General features: G+C 38.4%; 1 protein-coding gene across 2 annotated transcripts in view; it reads left to right on the top strand.

The window, feature by feature from the left end:
* Positions 1–22634, top strand: part of sfl (N-deacetylase and N-sulfotransferase sfl) — a 491065-nt gene that overhangs the window by 116134 nt on the left and 352297 nt on the right. The window contains exon 1 of one of the 2 annotated variants that reach the window (XM_083112033.1): positions 7904–7941. The exons of the other annotated variant lie outside the window; for it this stretch is intronic. The gene's annotated coding sequence lies outside the window, so the exon portion shown is untranslated. Of the gene's footprint in view, positions 1–7903; positions 7942–22634 lie in introns of those variants that run through there. 2 annotated transcript variants of the gene reach the window in all.

Raw genomic sequence — 22634 nt, 5'->3', positions numbered from 1 at the left:
TACCTAAATTTAGGAATTTTTAGGACCCCTGTTCTACAATGGTGTTACAACAATAATGTCGACACTAATTGCTTCTGTTTGTCTTTCTTCTTCTTTCGGTTACTTTACGTTGTGTTTCAACCTCTTGAGTTAATCGCGACGATTGAAGTAATATATGATCTAGGGAAATAATTGGACAAACACAAACACCCATGTATTACGCAGGGTCCAAACCCGGAACCACTGGCTTAGTAGCGCGTTACACTGACCATACACGCCACGGAGACCGGCGTTAACAAGGCTAATAGTAGGAAGGAAGTGTATATGAAAGTGGAAAATACTAAATCAAGTATATAAGTATATATTCTCAAAAACTGTTATCATAAATCAACCACGAAGGGGGGACACAGACAGTGGTGTTGCTCACTTGCGGGAGAGCTGAAGGGTTGCTGGTGTAACGCAATTTTCGGCCTTTTACAAAAAATACCTACTGGATATACGGGGAAATAGAACAATGATTAAAAAGGGGGAAATTAGCCATAAGGCAACACTATCGGTCATGTCACAATTCTTTAAAAATTTCTGTGCACATCATTGAGCACTGATATTCCGGATGTAGTCCTTTTTTTTTATGTACAGGATTACAGGTTGTTTCTGTGACTTTGATTCAAACTGGCAATGTGGATGGAGATATTTATACCACACTGGGAATGTCTCGATTCAGGATCTGTGGAAATTCCATTGAAAATTGTCTCGATTGGGGATGTGTTCTGTGAACCGGTTTGCTAAAGATTTGAGGTTGTCCTAACTCAGGATGTCTTCGTGATTGGAGCCCTAGAGTGGGAGTGACTCTAACTCATAGGGTAGACATTCCACCGCTTGAACATGCACGTGCACTTAGCACTGTAAGGATATGATTCCTAACCTAACCTAATTTTGTCTTTTCAAGGTGATTTGGACTATGATCTCCTCTTGCTCCTAAAGGTCGAAATTCTCAAGAAACCGGTCTTACCCCCTCCCTTCCCTTAGGCAATTAAAGGACATCCTCAATCCGGACAAATTCCACTGAGGCATTAAATCTGTGATAAACACATTCCGAATCGAGACACTTTTCAAAGAGATCCTGAATCAGGATATCCTGAATGTGGACGTCACCGATGGAGACTGACCCAAGTACCAATATAAGATAAGGAACCCCGGTCCGGAAACACGGAGGGTGGCTACTCCCTTGAATTCCGGGAATTATGCGTGAATTTTTCTAAGTAGACGTGAAAAATTGCAACTTTCATTAATCCAAATCCCACTGAATTTATACATATTTATTTGCTTTGTTAGTGTTCATTGCAGAACAATCTATCTGACAGACGGAAGAATATTACAAGATATGTTGAAGTTAATTAGGTAAATTTCAATTTGATTTTTTTTTCAATTAACAATTTTTCGTAGATTTCTATAACCCGTAACATTTGTGACTTGTGTTGGTGGATGGATTTCGAGTCTGAGTATGTGAAATGGCAAATGAGATTTAGATTAAATATTATATGCACACACCGTTTAATTGAATTGAATTAGAATTTTTGATAAATTGGAATCGTATAGACCCTTTATATTGTTAATATATTTGTGCGTTGGGAGGGGGTGACAGGCGGTAATACGTGAGGTTGAAATAGAGAAAACACCTGCTTGTATCCTTGAATTTTTGGGAAGTTCTCCTTGAAAACCGGGAAGTATACTTGAATTTTATCATAGTCTTAGAGTAAACACCCTGACACTTAAGAAGTTATAAACCAAAACTTGTTGGGGTTGCCTGTGACAGTGGAATAAGATAACTGAAATATGCGGCTTGTGGATTTAATACGGACGTTACTACAGTGTATCGTAGTTCTCTACGACGAAAATATTACAGTAGTTTTTCAAAATTGCGTCCCCAGCGTGGACACAGGCATCGCAAGAAGCTCTCCCTGGAGTCGTTCTGACGATATCGCCACAGGCAGCAAGGATTCTTGCCAGCACGACCTCCTCACGCTACTGGTGTCTTGTAGCAGTGACGTGCACTGAGGAGTAGCTAGTCTAGCAGAGATAGATCAATCAATCTCACGTCTCTAATTATTTTCAAATGACCATATTTATTGTCTTGTTAAAGCCACAGTTCATATGCAACACTTCCTTTTACACGCGCTTGTCGTCCATCGACGTGATCCGCGGGTAAAGCTGGCTGTGGATACCCTAGCTCGCTCTTCGTCAGCCTGACCAGTTTACAGGTAGAAACGGCCTACCCAAGGAAAAGGAACATTTCTACTTCTACCTCTTTTGCCCCCTCGCCCCCCGCTGCAATGGTTGAAAGCCCGTGCTTTCAGGTCCTCCAGTCTATCTCCTATAGGACAGATAGGGGATTGGATTCCCTTCGCTTCCTTTGTAAATCCTCTAAAGAACTCAGGATAAAATTTTCTGCAGTACTTATGTTCTCTGTATTTACACAACCTTTTACACGTTGTACAATATGTACGTATGTATAATATGGGATGTAGTTTTATTATTTATGAAATGGGAACGTGTTATGTGCAGACAATAATGTTATGTTTTCTTTCTTTTTTTTTCAAATATGGAATATATAATGATTAAATTAGAAATATGTGCTCAGGCTCTCTCTCTCTCTCATTTTAGTAGTGTTTTATTTAAATATACTAATCTCTTGACCTCTAACGGATGTATTTATTTGGGCAAGAACGCGCGTTCATATTGTTGTTGGTTTGGTTTATTTTACTTCGCTTTTCTGCCACATTTGGTTATCGCGAAAAGGATGAGTGATGATATGATGAAATTGATGAAGGAACCTCGTAAGAACAATCCAGGAGGATTCGAACCCGTGATGAGCGCGCATTCTTGTTCCTATGTGTTGTACTCTGCAGTGAATAATGAAATAATGTGGAATGAAAATGTATCTCAGAACTCAAGAAGCCAAATGAATATTATTGAAGAAACTACAAAAAAGTGTGTTTTGATACTTGTTTTGTTTCTGTGCATAAAGTGGACTTAAAACACCAAATCAACCAACCGTGGGGGAGTGGGTATCACAGCGTGCTACGACATCAGGAGTTCCGGGTTCGAACCCCGACCTGGGCATGGATGATCTTTGTGTTTGTCCCTTCATTAATTTTATCGCATCATCTTCGCAATGAACAAAATGTGACAAAAAAGCGACGCTAAGTAACAAAAATGAAATCAAATCATTGATTGATTGCTTGATTTGGTTTATTTTAATTCGCTTTTCCGCCACTTTTGGTACGATAAAATTGATGAAGGGACACACACAAAAGAATACCCATGGCCAAGCCGAGATTCGAACCCAGGATCTCTGGCTTAGAGTCAAATCAAATCGTTTTTTATTTTCAAATGTGGGCGGGGATTACGTGTACTTTTTTAGTACTCATTCATCATTTTGCAATCTTTTCCTGTTACTGACATTCTTCTTTTTTTAGGAATACTGGGCCCAAAAGGAGGGAGGGGTGTGACCCACACCAACCCCCCCCCCTTGAGCACGCCACTGACTGCTACCCCAAGTGTCGACGTCACCGCACGTCACTGTCTTGTAGACAACACTTTTGACATGACTCCACAAGAAAAAATCGAGTGGGTACAGATCAAGTGAACGAGCTGGCTAAGGAACAAGACCTTATCGTCCTATCCACCGTCGATGCAGCCATTTTGAACAACTACTGTAACGTTTTCGTACTACGATACGCTATAGTAATGCCCGTATTAAATCTACAAGCCGCATATTTCAGTTGTCCTCCTATTCCACTGTCATAGGCAGCCCCAACTATAGTTTTGGCTTATAAATTTTTAATGACGTGTTTCCGGACCGGGATTCCTTATCTCGTATTGGTACTCCATCCACCCTGCAAGTTTGAATCAGAGTCACGGAAACACTCTGTATATATTGGCCCTATATTCTGTTTTAAAAAATATATCTGTACAGTGTATCAACTGACACTTCGAAAATGTATTTCCGACAAAGTTTCGTAATAACTTTAAAAGAAGGTAGGCGCATAACGCGCATAACATAGTCCGTATTTAAAAACGCGTCGTACGGTTTAGCTCAACTGGAGTCTCATTCGAATCTTCGAAGTACGCAGTTGGCAACACTGAAAAGAACAGAAATCGCGCGTGGCAAGTTTTGTCTCCTTTTATGAGAAAAAGTCAACTAGCTCTACCGGAATATTTCTTTTTCCTTCTTCCGTTCGCCGCTTCTGAAGTGAAGAAATTACGTTTTCACACTCCATAATAGAAACAGGTAGGCCGTAAATTTTTCGAAGCTCGAAAGACTTGTAAACTAAGCCTTTTTAATTGATCTCGCGACTATACGAAACGATTTGATGAGCCCAACAAAAGAAATTTCTGATTTGATTCAGTAAACGGGGCAATAAAATTTTACAGCCCGGAATAATTGAATTAATTTAATTGCCTTCGTGGTTGTTTTCTGAACATCAATAGGAATTTGCGCACGCACAAAACACACAATTGCCGTTGTTCAAGTTTTTCAATGCCATATTTTTCCTTCCTTAACGCCAGAGGTCGAAATCCTGAGGGTGATTTCCCCCCACAAACAATCTTGGCCTCAAAAATCCCCCCATCAAAATATTCCGGGGGAGGGAGTTTTTGTTATAACAAACAAAAGATAAGAAATTACTTTTAATTTCAAATATACTTTACTAAGAAAAATATCGAAAAAAACACAAATTTGTGAAGTTGTGAGTATTGAATGCTTTCTTTCTCAAGAGATCATTAACAAATCTACACCAATACGCACAATAAAAGTAAAACAAGAATGCAAAAAAATAATAACTATGAAATCTAATTGATTTATGTTATCATAAAGCACAAACTAGACAAAAAATTACACAAAATAAAACCACTTCAACTATTTCATAATTTATTAACATCTTTAACCAGTTAGTAAAGAAAGTAGTTACCTGCTATATAATATATCTGACATGTTTAAAAGTAACAAATTAATTTCCATTATGTAATTAATAATAATAATATATTTTTAATTGAGTAATTTAATTTTACTTTTAATAACATTACAAATAGTGAACATCGTATAATTTACACATATGTTTGTGGGGAAGGGTGTTTGAAGATTAAGAACTTTCATCCCCCACCAGTTTCCTGCTTAACGCCTATGGTAGTGTATTTTATCGTGTGGATGTTTTACTTTTTTCCAGGGAACGGATTTGTATGTAGTAAAAATGTGCTAAATATGTGAATACATATTTAGTTATTTTCACCAAAATATGGAGTTAAAGAGGGAATTAAAATTGTAAAAAAAATACCTTTTCAAAAATATAAGAGACTGTACGAGCTACATAAAATATAGTATGCTTACATTGCCATGAATTGTAAAATAACACAAAATGTGTTTTCATTTTCTGTTTCCAAAACAAGGAATAACAACATTTTATTGTAAGTGTTCGATTCGTTCTGTTGTCTCTTAAAATGGATATACTGGGTGAGTCTTTTAAAAGAGGTCCCGTGGAAAATGCGCTCCTTGCATGTAGGCAACCTTGGTACACCGAAGAGAAGAGCGGGTTAGAAAACAGTCCAGGATATCGGTGCCAATCATATTCGACAACATGACATGACATGACATATCCTGGACTGTTCTCTGCCCCGCTCTTCTCTTCGGTGTACCAGGGTTGCCTACAAGCGAGGAGCACATTTTCCACGGGGCCTCTTTTAAAAGACTCACCCTACATGTATGTTGACTTAAACTGCGTTCAATAATGCAAGAAGTAATGGGAGCGTATTTAAAATTTTTCAGTTATTTCGCGAGAAATTCACTCAGCTCTTTTGGTCACTGGGGGACATGTAGTTATTGCGCGAATATGGTGTGTGTGTGTGTGTGTGTGTGTGTGTATATATATATATATATATATATATATATATATATATATATATATATATATATATATATATATATGAGTGGCCGCGGTGGCTCAGTCGGTAACGCGTCTGACTACCATGCTCAAGGTCCCGGGTTCGATCCCCGGCCGGTTCAAATCCGGGAACTTTTCTAACGATGGAAGCGGCCCCGGCGCCCACCCAGCGTCGAATGACATGGGTACCTGGGGGAAACCCTGGGGGGTAAAGGCGGTCAGGGGCGTGATGCTGATCACATCACCCCCACTCACGACCGGATCAAGAAAGTGTGGGGCGTTACCCCCACACCCCCTATACGCCTTCATGTCGTGGTGCTAAGCACAGGGGAGCACTTTACCTTTATATATATATATATATATATATATATATATATATATATGAGAAATGTTCTGAAATATGGAAATAATATGTAAAAATAACTAAAATATGAGTCAAAATCTAATATGCCAGTATGTAAAATAATGAAAAAGGAAACTGAATTTTTCGAGTCTATATGCCATGATGTACAAAGATCATACAAAATATAACAGATTTCAGCTTCATACATAAATATGTATTTACATATACGTATATCCGTTTCCTGCTTATTTCTATCGCTACGACAACTGAAATTCCGTGTTTTTTCCTTCCGTTACTTCAGTTGAAATGCTGGGATGGTATCTTTATAACGATCTTATTTATCTTCACCTTCCATATTCTGCATTGTGATTAATCTATGTAAGGTGCTACCACACAAACATTTATATGCTTGCAACTGTACACTGTTGAGTTGAATACATGTTCGTATAATTTGTGGAGTAGTAAAATCGTACAAGAAATCAGAAAACTAGTCAACACACAAAATTAAACATATCTTCTTCACACTATTATTTATTGTCGTTTCACAGTTTTGTCGAGCGTTAATACTTAACAAAGTGATTAATACGATAATTCTAGTATAATGAAATAATAATAACGTTATAACAATTTTTGAGCGATTCTTACAATCTTCCCGCAGACGAAAAGTCTGGCTCAGAAATAATGAAAAGTCCGTTCCTACTTCCTTGTTGCGTTTTTTCTGTTGTAAACGAATGCGTTTGAAGTTTTAACTTTAACTTTTACAGTTACATAAAATAACCCATTTCTATAAGCCCAGAAACATTTTATCTCGCTTCTGCAAGGCTGGTCGTGCAGGGGAGCTGTTGGAAAATTGCCTTTGCTTAATCTTTTGGTGTTTGGTGCAATCCAGGCGGGCCACTTTACTTCGTCGAGCATGATCTGCAAAGGTGGGTTCTCTGTACGACCAAAAGACTGGGAAAATTATCTTGGGCAAGATTATTAGCATTATCCAGGTGGCATTTAATCGACGATTCAGATAATGAAACTTATACTCAGATTAATTATATTTTCTATTCCAAGATTATAGGTATAAAATCCGATGCCAACAACCTCTCAGGGAATTTGTCTAAATATTCCATTAGGCCCTAAGCCTAGTGAGATGTCCGGTCATTGGTAAATCTTCAAAGTTGTAAATAATACAGAAAGAGACTCTGCTAGTCTTATAACGTACCTTGGTACGTAAGAATGTTACCAGACAAACTATACATTCCTGTTTAAATTTTTGTCATCTCTTATATCCTACGCTTTTTTAAAGTATGAAATTGTACTAATGATGATCCAGGTGTTATTAACTGCTTCGTTAGCGTTTAATTCTTAAAGCTCACATTGCGTATGATAAAGTCAATGAAAATGGTGATACTTGAATACTGATCATTTGTATTTGCGATCCCCGCTTGATGTTTGAATTTAGGTGACAGCTTTCTCACTAAATGTGAAACCAAACTCCTATTTCTACGTATTATCTCACGTAACTGAAGTTTTATACCAAACTAAATTACCCCTCTCAGCGTGGATTAATTTTATAATGGTGAGATGCAATAATGAGTACAGTGTTTGGTCCATAGAGCTTTTTCTTACATATCGGACGTTTCTTTCTCATTACAGCACTACATGTTTGGACACAAGCAGCTGAAAAATAAAGTAAGCAGTAATCTGTAGAGCAGTTTGTTCACATATTTTCGGTTTCAAAAGCTTGACGCTAGTGTACCTTTTTTGTTATGAAAGCCACAATTTATATCGGAATTAACCCTAGCTCTCACGAGAAGGGGGCATCATGGCATAGACAATACCTGTTCCAGTATGCCAGGTTTCAAGAAGCAGTTTCTCTGAGAAAGTGCTTGGACGAATGATTGTCCTACATTTTTGTACAGCGTTTCGAGGTTCTTGGTTATAGTGATCCAATAACGCTAAGTTTAGATTGTTTCCGTTTGGGATCCCACTTCACAGTGTGCGAACTTCAAAGGATCATCCAACTTGTGAGTTCACCGTCCGGTTGTTAACAGCAAGCAACCAATTCCAATCGGACATAGAAATTGAGGATGTTTCTGCGAACGTCCTCTATATGCCGAGTAGAGACTGCGGCATACATAAGTGGCGATTCCAAACGGACTATCTGTGCATGAAAAGACTGGACGTGTCTCCGAGTACCAATTTTCCCCGAGGATACCGTTCCGGAGGACCATCCGTAATCCTTGCATTGAGTCATAGGCCACGTCCGTATGGAGACAACCCTAAGTACGTACGCTATCTTTCTCATTTCCGATCTCACCGTGCCGGGGCGTGGATGAGATAAATATCATGTCGGAGCTGGAGAAATCCCGGCCAATAAATCCTGGTGACTTGGAGAAAAAAAAATTGCGGAATTCACGCCCTACCTTCATTTCGGTATTGGGAAATGGGAGAGGCGGATCGTAATCTTAGGGAGCTCTTGGAGGGTTTGGGGGTGGGAAGAGAAAATGATATGCAATCTCGTTAGAAAGTAACAAGGGCGGGGCGGGACAGAGTAGGAGAGAAAATGTTTTTCCAATTCCGTTCGGGGACTTTGGCGCGTGTGCATCTTCTGTAATTTGTTCTGGAGTTCGGAATTCAGGATTTTTTTACTCTCTCTCTCTCTCTCTCTCTCTCTCTCTCTCTCTCTCTCTCTCTCTCTCTCTCTCTCTCTCTCTCTCTCCTGTTGTGTCTCCTTCCTTCCCCGAAGATGTTGGAAGGAGCTGAACCTAATATTCGGGAGTGGGAAGGCTCTAGGCTCGGTGTAATTGGAGAACCAGGATGGATTCCCGATTCCCTGAACTTGGATTCGTTTTTTTTTCTCCTCTTTCCTTTTAATACAACGACGAGGTTAGGTTTCGGGATCGTCTTCTTTTGGTTCCTCCGACTGAACTGTCCAGACTTTCCAGCATTCGTTCTTACCCACGGAAGGAAAGGAAACGTGGAAAGATAAGAACAGATGCAGCTTACTCTAGGTCTCCCGAAATGCACTTGGCAACTGTATTGGAGGTCAAGGCATAATTTGACTAAAAAGCGCGTTTTGACACATGTACCGTCACCGGCAATAAAAATGGAACACCTAGATATGCGTGTTGCCTAACTTTTTGGCGGTGGTAGAAGTTGCCAATGAAAATTTGCTATTTAAATCCACTTATCGCCGTAGAATTAAGCAACACGCATAATGTCTTGCAGGGAAGCGAGTATCTCAGGATCTAGGTGTCCCATTTTTATTGCCTGTGACGGTACATATATTTCCTTCCAGGAAGGAATATGCAAGAACATAGATGACGTGCTTGTAAATTGACTGTTTTCATGACTTGTTCCTATTCTGATAAAAAAAATGTTTTTCTTCTTTCTATTTCCTGTGAAGAAATCCCATTCAACGAATGCTAATATAGTCAAAGGCATGTTCCACTAATCCGAATCTTATATGCAGTTTTCTTCCAAGATTTGGAATTTCGTATTTTGACTACATTCTGTCCAGGGAATCTCTGGAGCAAGCGAACGAAAACAATTCCTCTGCGCAAGTACGACTCTACATGGTTCGACCAATGAAAGCGTGCGAGGGGAAGTGAGTTCATTAAGGGGGGGCGCGGCTGCAGCTACCCGGCTTTTACAGCAGCTCGCACTGCTTTGTTCTGCCCACTAGCTTTTTCCCCTTACGGCTTTGCTCCACAGACTCGAAAGACAGTGTAATGCAGTATTTTATTTACCTTTTGTTATTGACTCAACTTGACTTTCATATGCTGACGATGTAAAAGTTTCTAGGAAAATAAAAAGTCTAGCAAAAGTTATGCAATTTCTGCTTCTGTCAGTGAGTAGATTCCAATAATTTACTTTCCATTTTGACGACTTTTAAATGTTTTCCTGTTTGGCAACTTTTAACTTTCTGCTTCCTTTCAAATCTGGTCTTGTTTCGATACTTATCTCTACCATTCTTCCCTTCGCTACATGAGATGCTCCATGAACCAAACATTCCTTCTCTCATTCATCCCACACACAAATTACATCGAGCCTTGTAAACACACGAACTAGAGTACTGCATGGGACCACTTTCGCTCGCTCAAACTCGTTCGAGTCTCCCACGCTCGAGCGTAGCACACTCGTAGTGGAATGATTGACAACATCCTGTATTTCAGAACCTAATGAGCAGCACTGCTAAACTAAAACACACAGAAGGAAGGAAACCACTCTATGAATTACAATTCTAAATAATAATTCCGTGTATTATTATGTAAGACTCAAATACAATACATGTGAAAGTATGCAATATCTACAGACAGAAACAGACTGACCGATCTGCCTAAGCAATTACAAATATCGTATCACAGTGCAACAAGTACGTGTACATCATTGTTCACTTACTAGAAAGGTTGGTTGCTTGATTTGGTGTTTTACGTTTATGAAGGCTAATCGGAACTGGACCTACAGTTTAAAGAGGGATCCGAACCACTGTGTGCCTCCACCGTTACCGAAAAGGATAACCATATTCTGCGAAATAATAAAATGCAGTTATAACATTCAATCGAACATAATTTTAATGTGACAATAATCGTAGACACACAAAATATCAGGCTAGGTAGTCTTAGCCCCTAATCGTTTATTTAATTTTTACATATCTCGGTAAGATATACAAAACTGTTTTTAACGTGGAGATGATAACAATGTTCACTGTTTTTTTTAATTTCACTATCCATATTTGAAAGCCCACTACCATATACAAATGGCGGAAATACATGTACTAGCAGGGTTCGAGTGCATTCCGCTCGTTCGAGCGGAAGAGCTATCGATTCTGTATGCCATCTAGCGTTGCCCGTGCGAACTATTTGCCGCTGGAGCGAAAAACGCTCATTGCAGCGAACACGAACCTAACAAAAAAACCACAACCCGAAAAAAAAAATAGTGGAAAGTGGGTATTTGCGAGAGTTAGTTTAAAAATCCGCGTCCTCAGAAATCGCCGTAATAATTAGCGAGAATCGTCCGTGATGTTTGGCGGTTTTATTCAACCCCCTCCCCTTTCCTATTCCTCCCCACTAAAGAGTTAGCATTTCTGGTGGGGAGACCATCCTGATCAGAAACCACAGAATCCCGATGCGTGCAATCATGTGGCCAAATAACGTATTGTGGCGGAGGCCCACCGGACGAAAAGGGGTGAGCGGATAGGTAGTAATTAAAGGGAGCGTGGGGGAGGAGAGAAGGGCTGTTTAAAAAGGAGGCAATTCGCAAAATTACCTTCGTTGGAACATCAGGTGACACGAAAACCGCGACACACTTTCTGCTGCTGATGTGCTTAATTAGAAAAGCCGACGCAATCTCCATTCCCAACGCTTCCTCGCTTCTGCATATAGGCTAATTTGTTGCCTGCGTTGTTCTTGCCGGAAGCAGATTTTGCCAACGATTGCATGGCTTTTCGTTCGTTGCTTTGTATATTTCTGTGTTCCACGAATGTGTATAAGCAACTGTTCGGCCCCTACACGCACGGTCATGAAAATAGGCGGCTGGGCAGAATTGCGCTGGTGCCACATATGGCAAAAGCAAAGCGAGACAAAAGTCGCTGGTTCCCGCGCACTGCGTGGCAATGACAACCGGGCTGCCTTGCCTAGTTTTCGAGCGTCAGACCGACCTCTCTCCGGGGCACTGTTTTGTCATCCCTGACCTTTCGAGCAAATACCGTCAGTTTGTATCACACGGATTACAACAGCGCGAACCTAATTTACCACCAGCCTAATTTCATGGCCGTGCGTATAGTGTTCGAAATTAGTGCTCAAAAGCAGGAATGGTGTCGAGACGAGACTTGGCATTATCTCGTCTCAAAACAGTATTGAATCCAGTCACTTTCCTCAGGAGGGGGGGGGGGGGATATGAAATTTCCCTTGGGTGGTGTCATAGGCAACAAATTATAACACTAATAAAACAATACTAATATTTTTAAATTGTCCCTTACCTCTAATACGTAGCATAGGCGTGCGCAGACCCTCTGATTAGGGGGGGGGGGTGGTAAAAGCCTTGATGAAAGTTCAGTCGGGAATGAAAAACCTAATTTTATCTCACTGTTTAAGTTTGATTGCATCGATGGGTGTGTGTGTGTATATATACACACCCATATTGTGTGTGTGTGTGTGTATATATATATATATATATATATATATATATATATATATAATCAATTCATCCGCCCCATAACAAACCAACAGCAAAAACCATGTACTTTTAAGTTGAAATTCGTTTTCTAAGGGGAAGATATGGCCACCCTTGCCCCCCTTCCAGACGTCCATATTCCTATATTATCATACTTTCACCTAGACATTTAGTATAGAGGGATCTTATCGCCGTTATTAAACGATATTATACTCTTAAAGAAAATTAAGTATTTTCAAGCCGATGAAAGTTCAAAGCAACTACGGGGGAGGGAGTGCAGTGCCGCAACCTCAGGGGGGCAGGGGACATTTCCCCCAACCTTGGACGAAATCAATTTCAGGGGGGCAAACATGGAAGTAAAGGAAAGCAAGACTAGCAGAATCTCAGAGTAGCAGAACAAAATGATACTCAAGATGGAATTAGTTTTCACGTCTTTCTTGCATTATTTCTTCCAGACGGCCGAGAGCACCTGCAAGAAGGAGGGGGGGGGGGGGCACAGAGCTGCATTTGCCCCCTCGATTTCAAATTTTATACAAATAAAACTACATTTCGTAAAATCATATAAATTGTCTCTCAAATGTGCGCGTCCCTTTTCACACGTATAATTTGGTTTGTCATAATAATTTACATTAATTATTATAATGGAGATGCAGGAATGCGAAGAGGTGTTTTGAGGGGGCAACACTATTATCGGTAAAATTGTACCCCATGTTAAAATACCTTGCGTGTCCCTGCGTGGAAAAAGTCTGCGGACGTTCATGATTAGGGAGGCATTTGCCCCCCCCCCCCCCGTGCGCACGCCTATGATACGTAGTTAAATTAAGTCTAAATTTCGTTAAGACTGCACATGCACGCATATCATTCCTCAGTAAACTGCTGACTAATCGTTAAAATAGCTGTAAGTTGAAATTTGTTACGACAATAGAAGCTTACATTATACCAGACCTGCTGCTGTACACGTGTCCATTGTTGAGTTTCAATGAAATGGAATTAGTTGGCAGTTATCAAAACGGACGATAATTTAAATTCGTTTATTATTTTGACTTTTAATTATGAAAACTGAAACAGTGCTTATCATTACGAAAAAGTAAGTTCTACATTTAATTAAAGTGAATGAAAAAATCCAAAAGGAACATGGTTGAAAAATCTCTTAGCTATTGTCTAAATGCTCTTCCAGGTTATTGAAGTTTTCGAGGAAATTTTTCAATTTTCGGGGGGAAGATTCCTCCCCGGGCCACCCCCTGAATTCATCACTGTCTCGTGTAGTAGTGCAAATGTCAGTGTCATTCTTTGTCTCGATTTATAAGCATCCGTCTCGGTCTCGTAAAACCAAGTCTCGATCTCGTCTTGAGTCTCTAAATATGTAAGGTGCTACCACACAAACTTTACAACATACAGAGGGCGAAAGGCATAACTGTACTAGGTTCCCGCCAGAAGAGCAGACATCAGTACGGGGCTATGTCAAAAGCTAACAACGTCGACAAAGTTTACGCTAACCCTTCTTGAAAACGTGGCCTCTGCATGATGTGAGTAGTGCCCGGAAAACTGTGTATCTAAAACAGTAAAATATGTAGGATTTATGCATTTAAAAAGTCCAAAAAATTTTACTGAAGCCATTCAAAAAGAAAGAACATCATGTTACAAGCATTTCCGTCCTATATTTTTTGAACAAATCCTTCAACTAAACAAACAAACAGAAATACAATACTTAACATAGTATTTTAATATTCCTGTTGCTTCCCGGTGCACGATTCCGGTGACAGTAAGGAACAACAAATGTGTTTAAAATTTTCAGATATGAAATTTCTCCTGTTATTTGGGTTGCCTAAATGGTCTTTACGCTTCGCACGAAGTAATGGTGTACACATTTTCTGGCGGGTACCCCATGTCCAAGGTGTCGAAGTTATTGCCTCTACTTAGCACTCTGTTAATAGTTAAGTTGTATTGTACCAGGTGTTTTTTTTTTTTTGCTCTTTTTTCGGAAAAAGAAGACACCTTCTTCTTCACCGCGTGCCCAATTTTCTCCTGAATTTATGCTACCGAGCTGCACAAGTTCATAGTTACCAATAATACGTACAAGATGGGCTAGAAGTCCCACAACAACGAGATGGTCTGTGATGGCTTGCAGATGCGTGATTGGCTGGGTGCCATACTTCCCGCCAAACTGGTGGAATGAAGTCCTCAATCACCTGACGTAAATCCACTGGATTTTGCGGCACGTGGCTACCTGAAATCCAAATTCGGCACTGTGAAGATCAGGGACTGGCGCCATTTGCGTGAGCGAATTGCCGTGGAGTGTCGCGACATTTTGCCGGACACAGTGCCCCGCATTCTGCAGAACTGGGATACACGGCTACAATTACGTTTTGTCATTGGTGAGACCACATGGGAAATTTATATTGATGTGGTACTTTTAGTTCAGCCTGTGCAGTCTAAAAAATATGCAACTGAGTTGCCACCAAAAGTGGTGTTCACAGAACATGACCACTCCTTTCGGTGTTAATGCGGAATTGGCGTTGTTTAACACCATTTTTGGTGTCCTTTTACACCATTTGCTGCCCCACCACACCAAGTATGGAGGCCTTTAACACCCGATTAGGTGTTGTGGTACACTAATTACGCTGTTACACCACTTTTGGTGGCAGCTCAGTTGCATATTTGTTTAGAGTGTAGATAAAATGTTGAAACACCAAAGTCTGGAACAAGACTCACTAAGTCTCGTCCGTTTGGATTTTACACGTTTTCTCTGTCTCGTCTCGACAAATCTAGAAGAATTATGTGACGATTTTTGAAAGCCCGTCTCATCTATGACTCGTTTCACTACCATTTCTATCCAATAGAAGGTTCTCACCGACCAGTGGAGTGCCCAGGACTTTTGAATATATATAATTTTCTAGTAGTCAACCCTCATTTTGCCATCTTTCCTTGCCTCTGACTTTTTTTTTTTAGAAATACTGGTCCAAAGGCGGGGAGTTATGCTAACTAACTAACTAACTCCCTAGCCTTCTTAAACCCGAAGGTTCATGGCTGCAGCAACACAGGCCTTCCATCTGTTCCTATCTTGAGCAAGATCTATATACTTTTTTCCATCCCTACCGATTTCCCTTAGGTTCATCTCGACGTTGTCCCTCCATCTTCGTCTTGGCCTTCCTATAGGTATCTTACCATCAGGTTTCCCAACAAGAATCCTGTAAACTCCTCTTTCCTCTCCCATTCGTGCCACATGGCCTGCCCACCTAAGTCTTCTTGATTTAATTATTCTAATAATATCTGCACATGAATACAAATTATGTAGTTCTAAATTATGTAACCTTCTCCACTCACCTGTCTCCTCATCCCTTTTAGGTCCAAATATTTTCCTAAGGATCTTATTTTCAAATACTCTCAATTTATGTTCCTCTTTCAATGTAAGGGACCAAGTTTCACATCCATATAATACTACAACCAAAATTACGGTTTTGTATATTTTAACTTTTAGTTTCTTAGATATTAAACGAGAAGACAAAAGTTTATGAAGAGAGAAGTAACATGCATTTCCTGAATTAAGCCTACTTTTTATTTCCTCTTTAATATAATTTTCATTTGTTAATATTACTCCTAAGTATTTGAATTTGGGAACTGGCTCAAACGATTTGTTATCAATAATTAGATTTTGATTATTACCTAACACTTGGTTTCGGCCTGTAAGCATATATTTAGTTTTCTCTTTGTTAACTTCCAAACCTATCTCTTTAGCAGTTTTGAAAAATATTTTAGCATTATTCTTAATTGTATTCACATCATCCCCCAGTAGGTCTACATCATCTGCATATGCTAACAACTGAGTCACACTATTTAATTTTAGTCCTTCTTTAGTTTCTTTTACCTTCCTTACAGCATATTCTAAGGCAAAATTAAAGAGCAATGGAGATAATGCATCTCCTTGTTTTAACCCATCATGAATTGTAAATTTGTCAGACATATTAATACCCACTCGAATTTTACTTTCTGTTTCACTGGTGCATACTTTTATGATACTAACAAGCTTCTTAGGTATTCCACACTCTACTAATATATTATATATTTTCTCTCTTTTGACCGAATCATATGCTTTTTGAAATCAATGAATAGCTGATGGACATTTTGATTATATTAACACTTTTTTCAAGTGTCTGTCTGATGTGAAAAATTTGATCTGTAGTTGATCTGTTACGTTTAAATCCACATTGATAATCACCTATAATTTCATTAGCATATGGGGTTAGTCTTGTTGAAAGAATGTTAGATAATATTTTATATGTTGTTGAGAGTAGAGAAATTCCACGGTAATTATTGCAGTTCATTTTATCACCTTTTTCAAACACAGGAACAATTATGGATTCTTTCCACTGTTGAGGGATTTCTTCTTTAATCCATATTAAACAAATTAATTTATGAATTTGACATATTAATGAATTTCCACCATATTTAATTAACTCAGCTGGTATTAAATCAATGCCAGGTGCTTTGTTATTCTTTAGCCTTTTAATAGCATCTTTAACTTCAGTCAAGTTAGGTTCTGGAACTAAAGGTTCTGCTGTGTGGACTTCATTTACTTCTGATTTATCTCCTACATGAACATTTAAAAGGTCATTAAAGTAGTTCTTCCATCTATTTAGAATATAGCTTGGTTCAGCTAGAAAATCACCGTCTTTATCTTTTATCAAGTTTACTTTAGGTTGCCACCCTTTCTAAACTCATTTACACCTTTATATAAATCTCTGATATTTTTGTTTTTGCTGTTTGTTTCAATTTCGTTAATTTTGCTTTTCAAGTAATCTCTTTTTTTACTTCTAAACGTGCGGTTAACTTCTCGCTTTATTCTATTATAATTGTTTAGATTTGTATCATCAGAGTTATTTAACCACCTAAGTCTAGCCTGATTTCTTATTTCTATTAGATTATGACATTCATTATCAAACCATGGCTTACTTTTTCTCGGTTTATGGTATCCTATACTTTCTTTAGCTGCTGATTCTATTGCATTACGTATGTGCTCCCAATTCTTATTTACGTCTGTTTCATTTATATTTTCATCATCATTTAAATCCTGCAAAACATCAAATCTATTTGACAGTTTAATTTGGTAACCTTTCTTAATTATTTCATCAGTAAACTTTCCTGTATCAAATTTTAGAACTTTTAGATTTTGTTGCTTATGATTTATCACTGAGAGTCTTTCTCTTAATTTAGCAATTACTAAATAATGGTCACTGGCACAGTCAGCACCTCTATGTGTACGAACGTCAATTATACTAGTATGCCTTCTCTTATCAATGAGAATATGATCTATCTGATTATGAGTTTTACCATCTGGAGAAGACCAGGTATATGGATATCTTTATGTTTAAAAGTGGTACTTTTCACAATTAAATTCTTTGAGGTTGCAAAAGTAATCAATCTTATACCATTATCATTACTTAATTCATGAAGACTTTCTTTACCAATCGTGGGTTTAAATGTCTCTTCTTTGCCAATCTGTGCATTACAGTCACCTAACAGAATTTTCATATCATACTGAGAAAATTTATCAAAGACCTGTTCTAACTCTGTATAAAAATCATCTTTAGTATTATCATCTTTATCTTCCGTTGGTGCATGTATGTTTGTTAAAATAATTTTACACCACCTACCCTGTAAAACTGTATATGATATCCTATCATTAATAAATTCTACTGTTTTAAGAGCCGAGATAATTCTATTATTTATGAAAAAGCCTGTTCCAAAATTATGATTTTCAGTACCACCATAGAAAAAAGTATAATTTTTAGTTTTACAATTCCCTTCTCCTGGCCACCTAATTTCCTGGACAGCTACTACATCTAATTTATACTTAACTATCTCATTAAATGTACAATGAAATGCCCCAGGCCGGTAAAGGCTCAGAACATTCCAGGTGCCTAATTTAATATCCTTATTCCTAACGTAGATCTTATCCTTAGTCCAGGGACCTCCCAAAGTAGTCCCCACCCGGAGATCCGAACGGGGGACTATTTTACCTCCGGAATATTTTACCTTGGGAACATCCATGGCCCTATATTGCTGATTCTTGACATAGTTTTTTACAGTGCAGAGTTGTCAGCTCTACGCCTAACCCTAACTCTGACCCCGTCCAAACCTCCCTTAGGCACGCTACTGTCACCGATCTATATCCTGGAAGAGCAGGTATTATATTTGTCATTATTTAAATGTGAAAATAAATGCACATTTCCTCTTGATTTCTTGATCCAATACCTTGATTGATGCTAGATGTTTATGTAAGATGATTTTATAATTTATGTTTGTTAATTTGAAGACTAAAATTGGTAAACGCTGTAAGTGCCACAATAATTCAAAAGCAGTTTTCCACGTTAAACTGTGAAATGTGCCATGCTTTATAATGTGGTAAACGTGAAATGTGGCTGGTAGCCCTCTAAGTAGTTCAAAGGGCGTGTAAAGAGGTCAGTAGTGTGCACTTTCGTACGGGCTAATGTGCGGAACTATGCGATTTCCCAACACTTTCGCTTTTGGCACTTACAACGGTTACCACTTTTAGTCCCGAAAATTGCCTGAAAATCTGCCTCTTTGACGTCGAAATTAGGATTCTCCAAGAATCCTCATTAACAATGGTCACATTATCCTTATAATAACCGTACCGAGAACGATGTTCCTTCTTGCAACTTCAGCAAATGTTTACAAACGATAACAGAGAAATTACCCTGGCAACCGTATTCCGTGAAGCCTACATAATTTCAGAGCATTGACCACTGTTCGAAACATGGCAGTCAAAATGACCACAAGACAGTTCCATCAAGCTTTGGACGCTTTGTCTTTCAGAGGTCACTTCTCTGTTTAATTAATGTCATGGAGACAACAATCCAGTAATTGTCCTCTTTATAGGATCAGCTTTGCGGTCCCTTCGGGTACCGAAATCTCATCAAGGACGGACGAAATATTTTTTTTCTTCTTTTTTTTTAAAAAAGGAAGGAAAGGACCTCTGAACACTCGCTCAGTTTTCCTCTGGACCTCGATGTGACATGAAAGTTCTGTCGGCTCTCCATTCTTGTTTGCACCCCTCATTTCCTCTCTCCCCGTGGGAAGCAAGGTGGGTTTTCTGGGGAGTAATTAGTTTTCGCTCTCCTTCCTCTCTCTCTCTCTCTCTCTCTCTCTCTCTCTCTCTCTCTCTCTTTCTCTCTGTGTGTTTTTATGCCTCCCTCTGTTTCTTCCAATCTCGTGTTTTGAAAGAGCTTTCCACAATGTTGTCGTGTGCCACGTGCGAGTGCAGAAACAATGTGGACTTTAGAAAATTAATTTCAGGAGGAAAACGGAGGTGGGTATGACGTAAGCGTTTCTGATTCTACACGCAACGGTTGGTGCACCCGGAAGGAAATTGCCTCGGAATTGTTCCTTGGTTTCAAATATGTTTCGAGTGTTCATGTAAAAATAAACCTTAAAAGCGTAAAATACATAAATCAACGCTTAAGAATACTAAAAATATTTTTTTTTAATATGAGAGTCGCGAGGAGGTTCGACTGGCCCCTCCTTTCGGAACTTAACATCGTTAATTTCAAATTACAAAAAAAGCTCATTACTTTAATAGTTGATAACAGTAAATTAAAATTTCAGCAGAAGAACAAAAAGAAAATTTAGTGTAAAATGCAGGAACAAGATCAGAACTTCATGTTTTCATATGAATAAATTGTTTCATGAGTTTCAAAAAAAAATAAAAATAAAAAAAATGAGATTTTTACGTGAGAGTTCAACTAGCTCACAATGTAAACTCAATGACTCAAACATTTACATCATACTTTCAAAGATTTTTCGCGAACCAGGTGTGTAAAAGTTAATTAAATACAGGGTGACTGGTAATTAGATGTATTCCCTGAAAGGGATTAAAGTAGAGACAATTTGCAATAAATTTGACCATATGATACCCCGTCCGAAAATTAGTAGTTTTCGAGATAATCGAATTTCAATTGTTTTTTTAAAAAAATGACAATTTTCCACATAAAAAGATGAATTGAGCAAAAACTGCTCATTGTATGGAACTTATTTCAGCGTTTTCTGATAGCTAACAAAGAAGAGGTTCGTTGGAAAAAAAGTTTTCCCAAATAACAATCACATGTAAGTAACGGGTGGGTCTAAACTTACAAGTGATGATAAAAAAATGCACTCTTAGTTTACTTGGCAACGTATTAATAACAAAAATGGTATGACACGAAGCATACAAATTACTTAAACCTTGTGACATCTGCTATCCAGCAAGGTACAAATGTTGCTAACATTCACATTTGTGTACAAGAAATAATACTTCATTCATCTTCATGTGAATGGAATCAATGAACAATACAATTAAAGAACATTACACGTCTTGCTCAAAGTGGGCACCTCCGTTACGAATACAGGCACACAGGTTTTTACGGACACAGGTATCGTAACTCGTGATGTGATGGTGTCCTTGATGTGTTGACCAGCTGTTAAGATCCTCTCCCTGAGCTCTTCTTGCGAGTTTACCGGTGTCTTGTCATGTGGCTCCAAATGTAAAAGTCGCAAGGCGTAAAATCGGGGGATCGAGCCGGCCAGGGAATCGGGCCGCCTCGGCAAATCCATTTCTTTGGGTAATTTTCATCCAGCCACTGTCGCACGCCCAGGCAGAAGTATGGATGGGCGTAATCAACAATCATTTGATCGAGCCATTTTTCCTGCCACAAATCTTAAATGGCATCACTTATGAACATTTTTTGAGGAACGGGATGGCAATGTTGTTGGAGGATGTGCCTTGCATTCGTAACGGAGGTGCCCACTTTGATCAAGACGTGTAATGTTCTTTAATTGTATTGTTCATTGATTCCATTCACATGAAGATGAATGAAGTATTATTTCTTGTACACAAATGTGAATGTTAGCAACATTTGTACCTTGCTGGATAGCAGATGTCACAAGGTTTAAGTAATTTGTACGCTTCGTGTCATACCATTTTTGTTATTAATACATTGCCAAGTAAACTAAGAGTGCATTTTTTTATCATCACTTGTAAGTTTAGACCCACCCGTTACTTACATGTGATCGTTATTTGGGAAAACTTTTTTTTTAAACGAACCTCTTATTTGTTAGCTATCAGAAAATGCTGAAATAAGTTCCATACAATGAGCAGTTTTTGCTCAATTCATCTTTTTATGTAGAATATTATTATTTAAAAAACAACAATTGAAATTCGATTATCTCGAAAACTACTAATTTTCGGACGGGGTATCATATGGTCAAATTTATTGCAAATTGTTTCTACTTTAACCCCTTTCAGGGAATACATCTAATTACCAGTCACCCTGTATAATAATGTTGCATTTCAGTATATTAAAGCTATGAAATTGAAAAAATTAAGGAAACGAGTTGTGCCGCACATTCATTCATCTCGTGTATGGAGCATAAGCCTACGTAGGAATATTATAATAAAATTTCTCAATAAAATAATGTTGTTAGTTTATAATAATAATTATTATGATTATTATATTGATATTAGTAGTACTATTCTATTTTAAAGAAACATCTTGAACCTCCAAGAATTAATTCCTGGTGATGCCCATATAAAAAAAAAAAAAAAAACATCGTCCAATCTTCCTCCTGGCAAGATTAACCAACCAGTCTTAAGGCAAATCAATAGTCAATAATAATAACAGTGTTTGACTTAGACACATTGCATCAGAAACGATTCCTTCGCTATTAAACTTCATAGACAAATAGGAACAACTATTGTAAAGAGTACCTGCCTACCTATAAATGTAAATGGAAGAGACTGGGAGATGGATGACTCTTTGAGAGATGAAAACTCTTTCTCACCTATCAAAGTTAAACGCCAGGGGGAGGATAAATGATGAACTGATGATGTAAATGAAGGGGTTAACAGACCTGCATGGCACAATAGGCCAACCAATTCGCCACAGAGGCCGACCAGTTGATTTTATAAATAGTTCGTGTTTATCGAGGAACAAATCAGATTGTTTTTAAATTCAGTCAATTCTGTAAAGTATACTCCTCCTTGTAACGCTGCATGTTCGGATAAAGAACACCAATATACTACAAGTCTAGACACATATTGATACGGTTGCTATCAAAATGTCAACACAAATTATATTGAAATATATTTTTGTTACAAAGAAAGGTTTCTAATGCCACATAAAAACGATTTAAAGTCTTGTAATATTAACCGTTCT

The sequence above is a fragment of the Lepisma saccharinum genome, chromosome 1 (assembly GCF_977018435.1).
Source record: "Lepisma saccharinum chromosome 1, izLepSacc3.1, whole genome shotgun sequence".
Taxonomy (NCBI): Eukaryota; Metazoa; Arthropoda; class Insecta; order Zygentoma; family Lepismatidae; genus Lepisma; species Lepisma saccharinum.
This window is presented reverse-complemented; position numbering and strand designations above follow the sequence as displayed.